Below are 13,352 nucleotides of genomic sequence, written 5' to 3'. Positions count from 1 at the left end.
GAAAGTTAAACATGATAAATCTAGTGTGGAAAACTACCCACCTAGAGGCTGAGATGGTCAAAGAATGATGGTATAGTAAGAAGCAGTGTGGCAAAGAGGATTTCTAGAAAACCCCTGAAGAACTTATGGATACGTGATAAGGAGTGATTAAATTGATTTGTAGTGATAAGGAGGGATTAAATTGATTTGTAGTTTTGATGGCTCAAAAGGGATTGAGAATAAAGTCATTATCTTCAAGGTTCAAGGCTCCCAAGCTATGATACACACATCTCTCCTTGCCCTAGGTTTTTTCAGAGGGAGAGGTAAGGAAGGGAAAGAATGTGAAGGGACTCTCCATGACCCAGGAGCTTGCCCCAGTTAAATCCTCCCACCCCTTATTCACTGTCCTAATGTGTTTTCCTGCATCATGATAAAACACCCTGACAAATTAGTGTAAGGGAGACAAGGTGTATTGAGCTCCCATTTCCAGGTTACAGTCTATCACTGTTGAAAGTCAAGACAGCAGGAACTGGAAGCAACAGAACAGACACATCACATCTGCAATCAAGAGCAGAGAGTATACTCTACCCAGGGAATGGCACCACCCAGAGTGGACAGATCTTCCAACTTCAGTTAACATAGTCAAGACAACCAATATGGATATGCCTACAGGCAGTCCCTCATTGTGACCCCTTTTCAGATGACTCAACCTTTTGTCTAGTTGACAAATCAAAGTTAACCATCACACTTATTTCCAATGGGAGCCTTTGGTCCCAGGAACATCTGTGCACAGTAACCATCATGCATATCTAGCTCATAATTTTGGTTCCTGTAGGGACTGGTATCACTCAGGACACACCCAGGTCAAGTTCTCAGCACAAAGAGGGATAAAAGACAAAAGACAGGAGGTAGAGGATAAGGGTAAAGGGGTGACAAGGGATGGGGGTGGGGGAGGTGGGAAAAGGATTTTTATCATGGTGCAGGGATGGGAGTGGGGCACCAAAGGACTGCCTCTGGATAGGAGACGGATGTGGCATATAGGAAAATGGTGCTTTATAAAGGTACAAGGGGAAACCCCATGTTAGGATGAGGCATTTAATTTTAATTGGTTAATTAGGTGAGCCAAAGGAGGCTTTTGATTGCTGGACTTCAATGCTTTGATAGCTCATCCTTGAGAGTCGGTCTCAGGAGGAAGAAGTGGCCACATAAAGGAATAGATCTTGGGGGTATAGCTTTAGGAATGTAGTAACAGGTTTCTAGCAAGGCAGGGGGAATGGGAAAGAGGATCAAGGCTTCCCAGAGCCATGTCTGCCATGCTTGGGCTGGTCCCTTCAGTTCCTCCTGTCTCTCATTCTTTCTTCTCAGTCTTCCATTTACCTGTTTCTATTTTGAAGGTGGGAGATTTTCCAATGGGTCACATGTGGTGGGTGATAGAAGGTAAGGCTCCAGGAGTAAAGGGGGAACAGCCTGTTTGTTGGCCCAAGCAACTAGAAGTGCAGAGAAGCTATGACTGAGGTAGGGGCTCTGCAGGTAGGCATGTACAATCTCAGGGCTGAACATGTTGTTTCAGATACTTGTTAGATATCTAAGGGGAGAAATGGCTAGCAGCCAATCGGATAAACAAATTTGGAATTGAGAAAAGTCAGCTTGACAGAAGGCAAGAGGAACGAGAAGGTGAGAAAATGCCTCCCTCAGATTACTTGTAAGCAAGACAACTGATTAGTGATTACTGTGGGTAGGTGGCACGGTGGGTAGTACACCCTTGGGTAGGTGGGTTCTATAAGATAGCAGGCTGAACAAACTATGGGGAGCCAGGAAGCAGCCGTCCTCCATGGCCTGTGCTTCAGTCCCCATCTCCAGGTTCATGCCTTGGCCTCTCTCAGTGGGCTGGGAGCTGGGGTATGGAAGCCAAATAGACCCTTTCCTCTCCAAGTTGATTATAGTCATGGTCCTAGATTTAGACGCATGGAGGCAGAAGTAAATGCATTACATGAATGCCTGGTGCCTAGGGAGAGGAGAAGATGGTGTCTGATCCCCTGGAGGAACTGAAGTTAACAGTGGTCTGTGTGCTGCCATGGGGCTTCTCTTTACTGCTGAGCTGTCGGTTCAGCTCCATGACGTAGTATATATATTTCAATATTTAAACCAGGCATGGTGGTGCTCACCTTTATTTCCGGGGCTGGGGGCCAGAGACAGGCAGATCTAGAATCTCAGTGGATTCTAGGCCAGGCAATCTACCCAGGCTGATCAGAGCTACAGAGTGAGACTCTGTTTCAAAAACCAAACAACACACACACACACACACACACACTCACACACACACGCTCACACCACATTGTCGATCCCCTGCATACACCTCTGATAGTTTTCCATCACTCTGTTTCATGGTCCATGCAGACCAACATGACTTCACTGCAGCCCCCACTTCTGTTGCTTTGCTTTGTGCCATTGTCCTGATGAGGGTGACAGACCCCCAGGAAGAGGAGCCAGCATTCATATGCTGAACATTGGGTTCTATTCTGATTTTGGAAGCAGTTCCAAGCCAGCTTTCATGGAGCCCTAATTGTTTGGGGATTTTTTTTTTCTTACCTAATACAGCTTGGCTCATGATTGATTCTTGTCCTTAAGCTTAAAACTAGGACAGGCCTTAATGAGCAGGGCACAGTGTCTATGGCTATGCTCAGTCAGTTTCTTTCCAGCAGAACAATGTTCTTGATTAAATTCACTCAGCATTCAAGGGCTTCTTCTGGGTAGGAAATTTCCGTGGGTCCCAGGGAATAAGGAGTAAGAGAGACAGACATAAAAGTCACAGGGTAGACCAAGATAGGTATTGAAAGAATATGCTAGGCTATATTGCAGGAATGGGCCTTGGAGAGTTGTAGCAGAGGTTTTCTATTAGTTACTGTAAGAGATGGCTTATCAGCTCAGGACCCCCATGGCCAAATTCTCAGCACAAAGGACATTTGCCCCAGAGGGACAAAAGGTGGTGAATAAGAGACAAAGACAGGAGATGGAGGGTGTGGGAGAAGGGAAAGAGGACAAGGAAGAGGGTTATTTGTCCTGGGGTTTGGGGACAGCATCAAAGGACTATTTCTAGATAAAGAGGAGACAGACATAGTCCATAGGAAAATGGCAGTCTATAAAGGTTCAGGGGGCAGCCCCATGTTAGGATGGGGCATTTAATTTTAATTTGACATGTTAATTAGGTGGGCCAAAGGGAGCTTTTGATTACTGGACTGGACTTAGTTTGATAGCTGGTTCTTGAGGAAGAAGTGGCCAAATGAGGGAATAGGCCAGCTTTAGGAATGTAATCTAATAGTTCTTAGCAAGGCAGAGGGAATGGGGGAGAAAGGGCACACGGCCTGCCAGAGCCATGCTCACCACACTCGAGCTGGCCAGTCTTAAGCTACTTCTCTGTTGCTGTGCTAAGACACCATGACCAAGGCAAATGATAAAAGGAGGCATTTATTTGGGTTAGTAGTTCTGGAGGGACAGTCACTCATGACAGGAAGACATGACAGTGATAGGAAAGCATAATGGCGGGAGCAGGACGCTAAAGACACATCTTGGACTACAAGCAAGAAGCGGGAGGACTGAGAATGGGAGTGGCTTGAAACCTGAACCCCCATGCCCAAACTTCCTCTGGCAAGGTTAGCTCCTGTCGCCTCTGCTGTGCAAGAGTTTCCTCCAAGGTTGAAACATCCCATCCTGCAAAAACAGTTCCTTAAACAGGAAAGTAAGCAACTCAGAAGAGCTTCAGGAAGTCCCTGAAACTGACTAGTTGTCCTTTCTGACAATAAGAGCAATAAAAACTTCAAAGACAAGCTGCAAAGAAGACTCGGACACTAGATTAGCCAGCTGCCCCTAAGAAGCAGACACTATCTGAGCTGGGTGGAAGAGGTTTAAACCAACTGAGCCTCTTGGAAAGGACACATGCAAACCTGTTGAGCTGCCTGCCTGTGTAGTGTGCTCCAGATTCCCAGCTTTCTGTGCTCTCTGACTTATGCTGGGGTGGGCTTTAATGACACAGCTGTATTTGAAATAATTTCTGATGCTGTTAAGTAACCCCTTACCCATATTTCTGTACGTAACCTCAATAAAACTCACCACGTTGGATTTTGGTGGTGCCCATACTTTGGTTTGTCTTTAGCTCCCTTCCTGGGATGAATAGAAATGTGCTGAATCTTCTAGGAAAAGTTTGGTCACATGACACCTCCTCAAATACATCATCAACTGGAGGCCAGTATTGAAACATTTGAACCTGTGGGAAACACTGCCATTCAAACCCCCACAGTCTCATTGACTGTTAGATGTCCATCAAGAGTTACTGATGCTCCTGTTGTCATGTTCATCCTGGGGCCTAAGCAAATTGAGCAGCCTCTGTCTGAGAAATGTCTAGAAGCCATGGGAGAAGGGAAACTGCTCAGAAGTGACACATGTCATCAAGTTCACGCTTCATTGGCCTGAGAAAATAAGTCAAGCTAGACATGACTAGGGAAGCCTTATGAGATTGGCATTCTATTATGTAAAAAATGATAAAATAATCTCAATTATGTATAGCTTAATATAATACAACCTTACAGTGAGTACAATGAAATCTTGAATTATTCTACCCCATTTAGTAAGATTACAAAATTTCAATAGTAAGAAGACTAACTTTTTGTCTTTGTCTGTGTATGATATATATGTGTTGCACCTGTGGGTCAGATGGTATTAATAAGTTACCCTAAAATATTCTGAGTTCTTACAGTAGGCAAGGTGTTAGGAAAGTCAATGACCCAGACTGACAGGCAAGGTGGCTGTCCCTAAAGGCAGCCTGCTCCACTATTGGGCATAGAAGATTGACAGATGAGGTCATGGGTGTTGAGCAGTGTGCCTAACAGGTGTACAGGGCTGTGGTCAAATTCATTTCCTTGGTCATGAGAAAAGATAAACTGCTCAGAGCGATACATGCCTGCTTCTTCAAGGCCAGCAGGAAAACGTGTGTAAGCTCAAGGTAATGTGTATGTGTGTGTGTGTGTGTGTCTGTCTGTCTGTCTGTCTCTGTGTCTGTGTGCCTATGCCTGTGTTTTGTGTTTGCTGATGATAGAGTCCAGGGCCTAACAAATGTTCAACCACTGAACTATATGCTCAGCTTGGCCTTTCTGTTTTAAAGGGCTCTCCTGACCATTGCAGGCCAGACCAGACTCCTCTCCTTTTTGATGGACTCAACATTAAACTCAATAGAAACCTTAATTATGCATGTGAAGCCCTCACCCAACCCCAGCTAACCTAACCACAGAAGTGACATCCATTATAACCACAGATCTTGTCCTAAAATGAGGGACGGGGACATGGCCACCAAGGGGGCAGGGACTTGGGAGCACTTAGCCTTTACATTTGCACTCCTGTGCATGTGCCCATCATGTCCACTAGTGTCTTCCTGATGGCACTGAATGCTTTGTGAACCCTTTATCCAACATCCCCCCCCCCAGTTTTGCCTGTTTTTAAAAGTTAGTGTATGAATGTTTGCCTGCTTGTATGTGTGTGTACCATACACATGCCTAGTGCCCATGGAAGCCAGAAGAGGGCATGGTATCCCCTGGAGCTGGAGTTAGAGATGGTTGTGAGCCACCATGTGGATGCTGGAAAGAGAACCTGGATCCTGTGGAAAAGCAGCCAGTGCTCTTAACTGCTGGGTCATCTCTCCAGCCCTGCCCTTTTCTTTTTGAGTTGTATGTTCTGGTTACAGTTGCTCTAAAGCTGTTTATAGTTCTTTCACTGTGGTAGTTTGTCTTCATTTGTGACGAGCAGAAATTCTTTATTTTTAAAAAAAATTTCTAAAATTTTTTTTTTTAATTAGGTCACATAAGGGTCTCTTTTATTTATATGAGGTTCTGGTTTTGTGCCCTGTTCACACAATCTCCTGTCCCCAGATCTCATTGTTTCTTGTGCAAACCCTTTTTCACCTGGACACTTCCCTGGTTTCATCTTTTCCTAGTAAACCTTTGGTCCACTTAGGATGAGTGCGTGCGTGGAACTAACTCCTCTTTTGCCCACCGAGTAGCAATTGGTGCAGCATCCTTTCTTGAGGAGACCATGCTATGGGGTTGCAGCAAGGCCTTTGGTAATCAGGTGACTATAGACTTGCCTGAGCTCTCTTCTATGCTGTTGGTTTATTTATCTGTGTGCCAGCTTACAGTATGAGACCTAAGACACTCCCTTCAAAGAAGCTGCTACGTTCGTCGAGACAGTTTGCAAGGCTGTTTCCTTACGGAAAGTGAGCCTGGAAGATGGAAAGAGAATAAGCCACTTCTCCATGTGAGAAGAGTTTTGTTCTGAGGACCTAAAGATTGTGTGCTGTGTGTCGGGTGCATGTCTCTGTGAGTGTGTGTGTGCATGTGCACATGTGTGTGTGGGGTGCATGTATGTATGTGTGGGTCTGTCTGTGGTATGTGTGTCTCTGTGTGTGGGTGCATGTGTATGTATGTTATATATGCAGGTACATGTGTGTGTGTAAGTGCATGTGCACGTGTGTACATGGGCGTGGTGAGTACATGTATGGGTGGGTCTGTCTGTGTGCATGTGTGCACACGAGGAAGCCTGAGGTCAAGCTTTGGGTGTTGCTCCTCAGATGCCAGCCAACTTTGATTTTTTTTGGAGTTCTTTTTGTTTTGAGATAGACTCTCTCAAGTTCAGAGTTCCCCAACTTAAGCCAGACTGTCTGGCCAGTGAGACCCAGGCCTCCTTCAGCTGTCACTGCCGCCTCAGCACTGGGCTTATATGTGTATTCCGCCATGTCTGGCCTTTTTTTTGTATGCGTTCTTGGGGTTTGAACTCAGATCCTCGTGTTCTCACCACAAGCCACATTTTACCAACAGAGCTATCTACCCAGCCCCATACTAACTTAGAATGATTAGATGGGTGGGATTATCCCAAGGAGGGTGAAAGCGCATTCATTGGAAAATGCACCCTCTTGCCCTTCTCCTCCCTCCCCGACCCCCCCTCGACTCGGGGATCAGGAGTGAGAATAGCTGAGATTCAGGGGGAGCCTGTAGTTATCTTCTGGGCTGAGTGACCACTTCATTGAGCCGAGGTAGGTGGAGGAAGAAGTCCAGGGGCAGAGCTCAGAGTTGGACAGGCTAGGTCTGAAACGCCTGAGGAAGAAGCAAGAAGGCAGGTAAGAGCTGAGTCTGGTGTCAGGTGGGGGCCTCCAAAGGGCGTGCATGCTGCCTCGAGGAGGGGCTGTGTATGGCCAGCGTGTGTGGACTTGGGGGGCAAAACTGGCTTTCTTTACCTTTCCTTCCTGGTGGTCTTATCCACAGTCTTTACCAGTGTTAATGGTTAGTGTAGAATATTAAAAGCAGAAAACAATATCCCTTGTTCCTCCCACACAGAAAGGACACTCCTGCCCCCATAAAACCTTCCAGATTTGTTTTTTTTTGTCAAACAGTCAGGGCAGCCACACACGTGCTTCCTGTCCTGCGTCTTGCTTAGTGGATCAGTGAGGCTCTCCCTAGGGGTGCAACACAGTTTAGAACCTCAATCCAGGAAAGCTCAGCCATTAGGGAGGGATTCCTGAGTGACCCACGTATCTGGGCTGGGTCTTCCTGAAATTTAGGGTGTATGCATTCTCCCTCTTTCTTTCTGAGCTGTAGGTCTTCCTGAAAGGAAGGGGCTGTGACTTCCAGGGTCCTGGTTTCTCAAGCTGATAACTATTCTTTTTCAAGGAATGGAGAGTGAATTTCCTTACTGGTACCCGATACAGGGACATCCAGACATGGCGGCCAGGCAGGGAAGAACACGAGAACCACAAGACAAAGTGTCAGGCTCTCTGAGAGGATGGAGAGGCTGGGCAGCAGCTGGCCGAGTGGAAAAGTACCTCAGCCATGATTCACTGGGGACAATGTTGCGCTGGTGCCATGCCGTCAGCCATCTGGCATGCAGACAGCTTACGGCTGAGAGTCACATCAGAAATGAAGGCTGAGGAGAGAAACTACAGGAAAGTCAAGATGAAGATGTGTTGAACCTGGTTGAGGCCATGGGCATCTGTTTACACGGCAACCTCAGACCAGAGCCTGCTATATGACCAGCTGTGTGGGCAAGATGGACAAGTCCGAGTTCCCTGTTGGGGGAGGACACTGAAGTCACCATTTGGACACAGACTGGCTGCGGAAAGTCAAGTGGTAAGTTAACACACCAAGTGTCATTGAGTTTAGACTTCTTTGCCCTGGTTACAGAATCACTGGGTAAGGCTCTGTGGGTAAGAGTGGCTGGTCTGCAAGCTTGAGGACCTGAGTTCAAATCCACAGGACACATATTAGAAAAAAAAGCTAGGCGTGGCTGGGTGTTCCTATATCCCTAACAATATGGAGCAGAGATGGGCCAGCCTCGCCCAAATGAGAGCATCCAGTACATGAGGGAGACTGCTGTCTCAAGGCAACATGTGGATAGCAAGCATTAAAGGAGGACGCTTGCCTCCCTGCTCTGGCCCCCACATGCACATACACATGTACCAGCATGGGCTTGTGTGCTCCTCATACACGTGTGCATATCAAACATGCACACACACACACATACAGACTAGGCGCCTGGCTGCAATATACGTGCATATGTTACCCACATGGTGACAGTACATAGGATGGCCTGTCTGTGGCTCTTGGCACTGCTGCATAGAGTTGGGGCGAGTCTTCAGATCAGAGGCACAGGGTGCTCAGTCTCCATCGAGGCTATTTCAAGCAGCTTCGCTGACGTGTAATTTAAACGCCCTGCAGTTTGCCTGTTGAAGGTGTATAGTTGATGTGTCCAGTAGACTCAGGCAGGTCTAACCGTCACTGGGACTCTTTTTGCTTTGTAGTTTTATTTTTGGGTTTTCAAGGCAGAGTCTCCTATACCCTTGGCTGACTCTAAACTTGACATAGAGTAGAGGATGACCTTGCACTCCTTTTTTTTAATTGGATATTTTCTTTATTTACATTTCAAACATTATCCCCTTTCTTGGTCCCCCCCAAACACCCTATCCCATCCCTCCTCCCCCTGCTTCTATGAGAGTGTTCCTCCACCTACTCACCTACTCCTGCTTCCCTGCCCTCAAATTCCCCTATACTGGAGCATTGAGTCTTCACAGGATCAAGGGCCTCTCTTCCCATTGATGTCCGACAAGGCCATCCTCTGCTACATATGTGGCTGGAGCCATGGGTGCCTCCACGTGTACTCCTTGGTTGGTGGTTTAGTCCCTGGGAGCTTTGCAGGGTCTGGTTGATTAATATTGTTGTTCTTCCTGTGGGGTTGCAAACCCCTTCGGCTCCTTCAGTTCTTTCTCTAACTCCTCCATTGGGGACCCTGTGCTCTTTTCCAATGATTGGCTGCGAGCATCTGCATCTATACTTGTCAGGCTCTGGCAGAGCCTCTCAGGAGACAGCTATATCAGGCAGCATGCAATTCTTGGCATCCATAATAATGTCTGCTTTTGGTGACTATATATGGGATGGATCCCCAGGTGGGACAGTATCTGGATGGCCTTTCCTTCAGTCTCTGCTCCATACTTTGTCTCCATATTTGCTCCTGTGAGTATTTTATTCCCCCTTCTAAGAAGGACCAAAACATCCACACTTTTTTTTAAAAAATATTTATTTATTTATTATATGTAAGTACACTGTAGCTGTCTTCAGACACACCAGAAAAGGGCACCAGATCTTGTTACGGATGGTTGTGAGCCACCATGTGGTTGCTGGGATTTGAACTCAGGACCTTTAGAAGAGCAGTCAGTGCTCTTAACTGCTGAGCCACCTCACCAGCCCACATCCACACTTTTGTCTTCCTTCTTCTTGAGCTTCATGTGGTCTGTGAAGTATATCGTGGGTATCCTGAGCTTTTGAGCTAATATCCACTTATCAGTGAGTATGTTCTTTTGTGATTGGGTTGCCTCACTAAGGATGATGTTTTCTAGTTCCATCCATTTGCCTAAGAATTTCATGAAATCATTGTTTTTTTTTTTTTTTTTTTTGTTTTGTTTTGTTTTTTTTTCGAGACAGGGTTTCTCTGTGTAGCCCTGGCTGTCCTGGCACTCACTTTGTAGACCAGGCTAGCCTCGAACTCAGAAATCTGCCTGCCTCTGCCTCCTGAGTGCTGGGACTAAAGGCGTGCGCCACCACGCCCTGCGAAATCATTGTTTTTAATAGCTGAGTAGTACTCCATTGTGTAAATGTACCACATTTTCTGTATCCATTCTTCTGTTGAGGGACATCTGGGTTCTTTCCAGCTTCTGGCTATTATAAATAAGGCTGCTATGAATATTGTGGAGTATGTGTCCTTTTTACCGGTTGGGACATCTTCTGGATATATGCCCAGGAGTGGTACTGCTGGGTCCTCTGGTAGTACTATGTCCAACTTTCTGAGGAACTGCCAGACTGAATTTCCAGAGTAGTTGTACAAGCTTGCAATCCCACCAGCAATGGAGAAGTGTCTCTCTTTCTCCATATTCTCTCCAGCATCTGCTGTTACCTGAGTTTTTGATCTTAGCCATTCTGACTGGTGTGAGGTAGAATCTCAGGGTTGTTTTGAATTGCCTTTCCCTGATGACTAAGGATGTTGAACATTTCTTTAGGTGCTTCTCTGCCATTCAATATTCCTCAGTTGAGATTTCTTTGTTTAGCTCTTTACCCCATTTTTTAATAGGGTTATTTGATTCTCTGAAGTCTAACTTCTTGAGTTCTTTGTTTATATTGGATATTAGCCCTCTATCAGATGTAGGATTGGTAATGATCTTTTCCTAAGATGCCTTTTTTTTTTTTTTTTTTGAGACAGGTTTTCTCTATATAGCCATGGCTGTCCTGGATCTCACTTTGTAGACCAGGCTGGCCTCGAACTCAGAAATCCGCCTGCCTCTGCCTCCCGAATGCTGGGATCAAAGGTGTGCGCCACCGTGCCTGGCTTTGCCTTTTGAATTATTGACAATGTCCTTTGCCTTACAGAAGCTTTGCAATTTTATGAGGTCCCATTTGTTGACTCTTGATCTTACAGCACAAACCATTGCTGTTCTGTTCAGGAATTTTTTTCCGCTGTGCCCATGTGCTCAAGGATCTTCCCCACTTTCTCTTCTATTAGTTTCAGTGTCTCTGGTTTTATGTGGAGGTTCTTGATCCACTTGGACTTGAGCTTTGTACAAGGAGATAAGAATGGATCGATTTGCATTCTTCTACATGCTGACCACCAGTTGAACCAGCACCAATTGTTGAAAATGCTATCTATTTTCCACTGGATGGTTTTAGCTCCTTTGTCAAAGATCAAGTAACCATAGGTATGTGGGTTCATTTCTGGGTCTTCAATTCTATGCCATTGATCATCCTGCCTGTCTTTGTACCAATACCATACAGTTTTTATCACTATTTCTCTGTATGTATTACAGAGAAGGTCAGGGATGGTGATTCCCCAAGTTCTTTTATTATTGAGATGGAGAAACCAAGATATTCCATGACAAAACCAAAATTACACAATATCTTTCCACAAATCCAGCCTTACAAAGGGTAATAGATGGAAAACACCAACACAAGGAGGGAAACTACACTCTAGAAAAAGGAAGAAAATAATCTTTCAACAAACCCAAAAGAAGATAGCCACATGAACATAATTCCACCTCTAAAAACAAAAATAACAGGAAGCAACAATCACTATTCCTTAATATCTCTTCACATCAATGGACTCAATTCCCTAATAAAAAGACATAGACTAACAGACCGGATACATAAACAGGACCCAGCATTTTGCTGCATACAGGAAATGCACCTCAGTGACAAAGACAGACACTAACTCAGAATAAAAGGTTGGAAAACAATTTTCCAAGCAAATGGTCCCAAGAAACAAGGAGAAGTAACCATTCTAATATTCAACAAAATATAATTTCAACAAAAGTTATCAAAAAAGATAAGGAAGGACACTTCATACATATCAAAGGAAAAATCTACCAAAATGAACTCTCAATTCTGAACATCTATGCTCCAAATGTAAGGGCACCCACATTCATAAAAGAAACTTTACTAAAGCTCAAAGCACACATTGCACTTCACACAATAATTGTGAGAGACTTCAACACCCCACTCTCAGCAATGGACAGATCATGGAAACAGAAACTAAACAGAGACACAGTGAAACTAATAGAAGTTATGAATCAAATGGATTTAATAGATATCTATAGAACATTTTATCCTTAAACAAGAATATACCTTCTCAGCACCTCATGGTACCTTCTCCAAAATTGACCATAAGTTGGTCACAAAACAGGCCTCAACAGATACAAGAAGACTGAACTAATCCCATGCATCTTATCAGATCACCATGGACTAAGGCTGGTCTTCAATAGCAACAAAAACAACAGAAAGCACGCATACACATGGAAGCTGAACAATGCTCTACTCAATGATAATTTGGCCAAGGAAGAAATAAAGAAATAAAGACTTTTTAGATTTAATGAAAATGAAGACACATCATACCAAAACATATGGGACACAATTGAAAGCACTGCTAAGAGGAAAACTCATAGCTCTAAGTGCCTCCAAAAAGAAATTGGAGAGAGCATACACTAGCAGCTTAACAGCACACCTGAAAGCTCTAGAACAAAAAGAAGCAAATACACTCAAGAGGAGTAGAAGGCAGGAAATAATCAAACTCAGGGCTGAAATCAACCAAACAGAAACAAAAAGAACTATTCAAAGAATCAACCAAACAGGGAGCTGGTTCTTTGAGAAAATCAATGAGATAGATAAACCCTTAACCAGACTAACCAGAGGGCACAGAAACAGTATCCAAATTAATAAAATCAGAAATGAAAAGTGGGGGCTGGTGAGATGCCTCAGGGGGTAAGAGCACTGACTGTTCTTCGGAAAGTCCTAAGTTCAAATCCCAGCAACCACATGGTGGCTCACAACCACCCTTAATGAGATCTTGATGCCCTCTTCTGGTGCGTCTGAAGTCAGCTACAGTGTACCTATGTATAACAATAAATAAATCTTAAAAAAAAAAAAAGAAAGAAAGAAATGAAAAGAGGGACTTAACAGCAAAGGCTGTACGCTTGATACTCCTGTGTATCTCCCAATACCGAGATTATGGCCCGCTATGCCCGGTAACCATTGTAATTTTAAAACCTTCCTGCCTGCCTCTGGTTTTTCTTTCTCTCTTTTCTTTCTTTCTCTTTCTCTCACTTTTCTTTCCTTCTTTCCTTCTTTCCTTCTTTCCTTCTTTCTTTCTTTCTGTCTTTCTTTCTTTCTTTCTTTCTTTCTTTCTTTCTTTCTTTCTTTCTTTCTTTCTTTCTTCCTTCCTTTCTTTCTTTCTTCTTTCTCTCCTTTCTTTTTCTTTCTTTCTCTCCTTTCTTTTTCTTTCTCTCTCTCCTTCCTTCCTTT

Source organism: Mus caroli, unplaced genomic scaffold, assembly GCF_978045245.1.
Source record: "Mus caroli unplaced genomic scaffold, Mus_caroli_1 scaffold_8, whole genome shotgun sequence".
Lineage (NCBI taxonomy): Eukaryota > Metazoa > Chordata > Mammalia > Rodentia > Muridae > Mus > Mus caroli.
This window is presented reverse-complemented; position numbering follows the sequence as displayed.